The sequence below is a fragment of the Pseudopipra pipra genome, chromosome 3 (genome assembly GCF_036250125.1).
Source record: "Pseudopipra pipra isolate bDixPip1 chromosome 3, bDixPip1.hap1, whole genome shotgun sequence".
Classification (NCBI taxonomy): domain Eukaryota; kingdom Metazoa; phylum Chordata; class Aves; order Passeriformes; family Pipridae; genus Pseudopipra; species Pseudopipra pipra.
The window spans coordinates 114,391,972-114,398,484 of NC_087551.1; positions in this window are offsets into that span (position 1 = coordinate 114,391,972).

Genomic DNA, 6,513 nt, shown 5'->3' on the forward strand with positions numbered 1-6,513 from the left:
TCCCATAAATGACTTATCTCTGCCCCAGGGAGCCCATGGGCCCAGAAGGTGGGAGTCTGTGTATTTGGGGTGACATCAATATGTCCCTGTCCTGTGCTTATGGTGTTCCTTTGTCCCCCACTAGTGTCCCCTGGATCCAGCTCTCCCATCACACGCAGCCTCTTCCTTCATCCATCACTCAGGCATCCAAACTCACCTTTGGCCACTTGGTTTCCCTTTCAGGGGGAATGAAGTGGATACCTTTGGGTGTCCTGCTGGCCCCAGGCACTGTGGTGGCTCCCTGGCTGGGGTGGCTCACCCCAAATGTGACTTTTTGAAGAGGATTTGTGAGCCAGCCTGATGGGACTGGAAGGAGGGAGGTGCCGTGAGTCTGTCTGGCCTCTCTGCCCAGCAGCACTGACTCACATGGGACCGTGCCAGGAGCAGGAGAGGGGCTGGAGAAGTCCTGTTTCTCCCTCTTCCACCTCTGCCTGTGATCCCTGATTTGTCCCAGCCTCAAGAGGCAGCTGAGAACAGTGTAATGAGTTTTAAACTGCCTGGGGGAGGAGGCTCAGCCATCCTGGCCCCCCAAGAAAAACAGCTCTGGGCATTGCCACCAGCTTGATTTAGGTTGTTGCATCATCCCCCCAGTGGGACCCTCTTCTGGGACATTGGCTGGTCCCACTTGTCCTTCCCTTTATTCCCATTCCCCCAGCAACAATGGGATCAACTGCAACACCCCATGAGCCCTCTCCTTCCTTCCCTTCACTACATTCATGGTTGGCAGATGTAAAGCTCCCACCAAGACGTCCCAGCCGTGCCCAGAGCCTGATTTCCCCAGGAAAAGGAGTTTCTCCATGCATCCCAGCCCCGAGGAGCCTGGGATAAACGGAGAGTCCCTCCAGCCGAGCCTGTCCCCACTTGCTCAACCTGGAGCCACGTGAGGAGAGGTGGGAGCGTGTCCCTGTGCTCTCGGCACGCCAGGAACAGCTACAGGCCCCAACTGGGAGCCGGGGCCCCCCGAGGGCGTTGGGAGCCGCAGCCAAGGCGAGGTGCGGCTCCCTGGGAGCCAGGGCTCCGAGGCCGGATCCGGGCACACGCCCAGTGCCGGGAGCAGCCGGCTCCCACCTCCAGGACACTGGCAACCAGGATGGAATTCAGGAGTAAAACCATCCACCCCTTCTCTGGTGGGATGGAAAATGCAATGCTACAGGTCAACCCACTCCCCACAGCAGTTTTTTGGGATGCAGGGCATTGCTGCAGGGACCAGCCGGAAAATAAGCAGCTGACAGAGGTGAGAAGGAGCCGTTTTTCTTGGAAAGAGGACATCTGAGCAGAAGACTGATGGCCATGGTGGTTTATGGAGGTTGTGGGGGTCTCCACCCCAAGCAGGACACGTTCTCCATCAGTCCTGGGCATGTTTCTCCTCCATCCCCATTCCAAACCCAGGAGCCCAAGGCTGTCTCCACGCATGCTGAGGAGCCTTGTGGTTTGTGGCCTGCTTTCCCCAGGCTGGGATGGGCTGGGAACCAGCAGGAAAATCAAATCAGGGCTGCAGGAAGGGATAAAACGGCCTCACACCACATTTGGGCTCCTGCTTGGGGGTGTTGCGTTGGGCCAGGACAAGGGTGTCTCTTTGCCGGGAGGTGACCAGGGTGGGAGCCTCTGGATCCCTTTCCCCACCCTCGACGTGGGGGAGCCCAGTTGTGGTTCCTTCTCCATCTGAAGAACCATTCCGACGTCTTGAAAGGACGGGGAAAGGGAACTCCAGGGACAGGGTTTTTCAGGCCCCGAGCCTGGAGGGGAGAGGTGCTCCCCCCTCCCCCCAGCACCCACGTGGCCCCATGGCAGGCACAGAGACAGCACACCGGGCGTGGAGAGGAGGCAAGAGAGAGTTTATTGTTGGGGGTGTCACATTTATAGGGTTAGGGAGAATCACAGGTTAACCAATTAGAAGTCTCAAGGGGCTTACAGGAACACCCAATCACAGGAAGGGGTTAACAAGGACCAATGGGACACCTCAGGACACCTTTCCCAGGACATTCCTGCATGGGAGATAACAGTTGCTGTGGGGGGTGTTGGGAAGAAGAAACATGTGTTTACAAAGGGACCACAAAGAGCCATCCTAAAACATGTTCAAACAAGTTTCTCATCAGACTTAGTGCTACATCCCACCCTTTTTTATTCCTTAAAGATGAATATGTCTTTATTGATATATGGATTTTAAATTTACCCCATTCTCTTAGTGTCTGAGGGTGTCCCTATAAAACAGAATTTAAAAATGTTTTTATTGATGTATTCATAAACAAGTTTTTCACTTACACAAACTTCCAATTTACTGCTGAACCAAACAAACTACTTATTGCTGTTAATTTTAGTTTCATTAGAGTCCAAATGGTTGTTTTCTTCTGTTCCTCGGAGGCAGTCCTGGCGTCCGGAGGGGGGAGCGGCGGCGGCTGCTGTCTCGGCCACATGGCGGGACGGGGGGTGCTGTGTGCGGCAGGAGCAGGGCGCAGGCGGGATCGGCGGGATCGGCGGGGGCCGCCAGCAGCGCCGGGGTCTCGGCGGGGCGGCGGTACCGCGGGTGTCCGGTCCGGTCTGTCGTGGGGCGGGGTGCGCCCCGGGCGGCTCTGCCGGTGGGAGCTGGAGCGGCGGGAGCGGGGCCGGCTGATGTCGGGGCTTTCCCGGAGTCGCGGCGCGGGGGGGCCGGCCCGGGGCCGGGAGCCGCGCAGGGGGATTGCTGCGGAGCTGTTTCGAGCAGCTTTAACCCTTTTTTCGCCATGCTGGCGTGGTCTAAGTCCCTTGTTAGAAACGGGACTATCTTTCAGGTTAGCAAAACAGTCTTATTAGATGACTTGCGGATGGAATTAGATATGTTCTTTAAGCTTTCTTTTTCTCTCTTAAAGAGGCATGCACGCTTCTTGTAGTTACAGGTTTACAGGGGGAGAGGTTTAGGGAGTATGCCGAAGTCTGCTTATAAGGGAATATGCCGGGTCTGCTCCTTACCTGAATGTCCTCAGGAAGGTTGAGGTATTCAAAACAGGCTGCTCTCTTGTGGTGATGCCGTCTGCTAATACCTTGACGCTTAGACTCCGGTCCACCGTTGAGCACGACTTCGCCCCAGTCTGTGCGTTAGGACTGCTCTAATCTTCACAGAAGAGTTCAAACAATCTTGGCCTTCACCACGTGGCACCAATTACGGCGGATTGAGGGGGATTGGGGAAGACTTCGGGGCGTCGGGGAACACAGATGTCGCATCTGCGCCTTAGGAATCACCTATCTTCATAGAAGAGTTCAGTAAATTCGTTTCCTCACACGGGGCACCAGTTCTGGATCCCTTTCCCCACCCTCGACGTGGGGGAGCCCAGTTGTGGTTCCTTCTCCATCTGAAGAACCATTCCGACGTCTTGAAAGGACGGGGAAAGGGAACTCCAGGGACAGGGTTTTTCAGGCCCCGAGCCTGGAGGGGAGAGGTGCTCCCCCCTCCCCCCAGCACCCACGTGGCCCCATGGCAGGCACAGAGACAGCACACCGGGCGTGGAGAGGAGGCAAGAGAGAGTTTATTGTTGGGGGTGTCACATTTATAGGGTTAGGGAGAATCACAGGTTAACCAATTAGAAGTCTCAAGGGGCTTACAGGAACACCCAATCACAGGAAGGGGTTAACAAGGACCAATGGGACACCTCAGGACACCTTTCCCAGGACATTCCTGCATGGGAGATAACAGTTGCTGTGGGGGGTGTTGGGAAGAAGAAACATGTGTTTACAAAGGGACCACAAAGAGCCATCCTAAAACATGTTCAAACAAGTTTCTCATCAGACTTAGTGCTACATCAGCCCTCTGTCCCCGGTGTCCGGTGGCCCTGGCCAGTCCTTGGCCCCTGTGGTTGTGCAGGTCACAGTGCTGGGCACTAGGAGCAGGGATGAGGTCACCTTCCCAGATAGCGCTGGGATTTGGGCTGGCTTGGAGCTCTGGTGTGTGTCATGCCCTGGGTGATTTCCTTTGCATTCCTTGAGCAGGTGGTGGCTCCTCTCTGTCCTCTCTTGCCACGTCTTGTCCCACGACCACTGGGCAGGGGTGGACCCCGAGGACAAGCAGCCACGTGGCTGCTCCATGCCTCAGTTTCCCTGTTCGTAAAACAAACAGAGATAAAACTTCCTTCCCTTCCATCTTTCTCTGACCAGTGTCGGGACATGACCTGTCTCTTCCCAAGAGTTTGAACAGATCCAAATGCTTGTGCTGCCCTTAGCAGAGGGGTCCCTACCCCATGCGAGGGACACGAATCCTACAACAAAATCGCTGAAAGACAATGTTTTTCCCTGCTTTTCAAAGTGGAACCAGGGGAGGGAAGCGGAGCCTGAGAGGGGGGTGAGGCGACTTGGCTAAGTAGCAAATCCCCAAATCCCCTTTTGCCCCCATCAACCCCTCTCTGCTCACGAGTAAACACCTTCCCCCTCCAACCCTTTTTTTCCCCCTATCCCACCCTAACTCCAAATCCCGCAGGGAGCCACGCAGGGAGGGCTGGACCGGGCCCTCCCTCCCGTCTCTCCAGAGGAGGGAATGAGACAAGCTGCTGAGTGGTTTCCTGCCCGGCACTGCCAATGGGAGCTGCTCGGGGTGCCGGGAGCAGGGGAGGATGTATCCGGAGCTGAGTGTTTCCTGGCAGATAAGGCCAGCCCCTCCTGCCGGATGTTATGAGTCCAGGTCCTACCTCCACGTTTCAAGAGAAGGGGCCGAGGAAAGGCTTGGATGTTTATGTCAAGGAAAAATAACTTCTCTTCTCTGTGTACAATCTTGTGGCTCCCCCAGGGCTACGTGCGGGAGGGTAAATGCTGGGAATGGGAAAACAGAGGCGAGGGGATGGAGGTGGGTGATGGGGGAGGAGGGATATGGGCAGGTTGGGGTCTCTCCCTGCCCGCTGGGATGGGGCAGGAGGGAGCCAAGGCAAAAGGCAGGGGGAAACAGGGAGAAGAGCCTGGGGCTGGACAGTGCAGGATCAACACTGTGGGATCAGGCTCAGCATCAATCCAGAGTCACCTTGGCCAAACCCAGCATGTCCCACCTGGAGGAGATCCAGCCCCCAGTTAGGGCTTGCTCAGATGAGCCCCTTCAAGGCAGGAGCCAAGACCACCCACACCAGCTGCAGGTCCAGGGTGAGCTCCTGCCCATCTCTGTTATCCAGGGAAACAAAGATGTTGAAAATGGGTGGATGGGGGGGAATTGGGTCCAACAGCCCAGCAGTGCCCAGCTGGCTGGGGAGGACGGAGTTGTGCAGTGGGTTTGGAGGGAATGAGATAAAATGGATTTTCTCCATATTTTTGGAATAAATAAGTAGAATCCAGTGCTGGCCAGACCCTCCTCTTTCAAATGCAGTTTGCGCACTCCTAACACCCTTTTGGGATGATCCACAAGGCTCAAGCCAAAACCTCTGTGCTGTCTGAGGGCTGGTGCATGTTCAGGGTCATCTTTGGATGCTGGAAGGGACATGGAGAGACCTGCACTAAACTCAGACTGCTCAAGAAACCAGGACAGTGAAGATCCCCAGCCCTCAAGCACTGCCATCCACACCAAAATTCCTCCAGTGCCCAGCACAGCAGTGCCCAGGCTAGCAAGTCCTGCCCCAACCCCGGCACAGGGGTAGTGAAAACATTCCAGGTGAAGATTTGGATGTGTCCACCTGTTTTGGATGTGGCCAAACCAACCCAAGGGGCATCAGAGCCAAACATCGACCAACTTTTGATTGAGGGTTTTGACTTTGGCGTCAACAGAGTGAAGTCTGAAAACAGAGAAAATCTGGGAATCTCCTGCTCAGGGTGATTAACTAAAGAGCTATTTAGGTTTATCTTTGAGCTGCCTCCCACTCCCATTTCAATCCAGAAGGAACTGCTGAGGGTCCCATTTCCCACACGGTGGGTCAGAGAGAGGACTGGAAGACACTCAGAGAAGAAAGGAGAGACGGGGAACCCCTTTCCTTCCTCCTCCTCAGAGCTTGAGGAGCCCATGAGGGTTCCACCAGCAGCTGAAGGACATCCAAGGAGCACTGCTGAATGCAGGGAGAGTTTAGGGATAACAAGGCTCATGCTGGAGGCCTGACCTGTGCCCTCCTGCCAGTCTCTCCCAGCCCTTTTCCTCAGCACCCCGAGTGCCCCCCCCCACCCCAGCCAGGCGGGACCCGCCTTGCCAAGCCCAAGATGTTGTTCTTTCCCTTTGATTTCCAGGAGCTCCCACTTGGCCCCCAGAGCTTCAGTGGCAAACAAAACATCAGAAGGCCAGGCTGGCGGTGCAGGAAGGAAACCGGCTCACGTGGGGGCTGAGTCACAATCCCGCTGCTCCCTCCTGGCATCCCAGGGAGCAGGGATCGGCTGTCAAGGGATGGCAGGTCCCACTGATCCCTGACCAGCTGGGGCACCAAAAATCCTCGTCCACAACCACCACCCTATTTTCTTGTTTTGATAAACAAAACACTGCTTTCAGGTGGTTTTTTTTTCATGAAGTGGAAAAGGCTGGATCTGCTTCCCTGGAGAGTGAAGAGT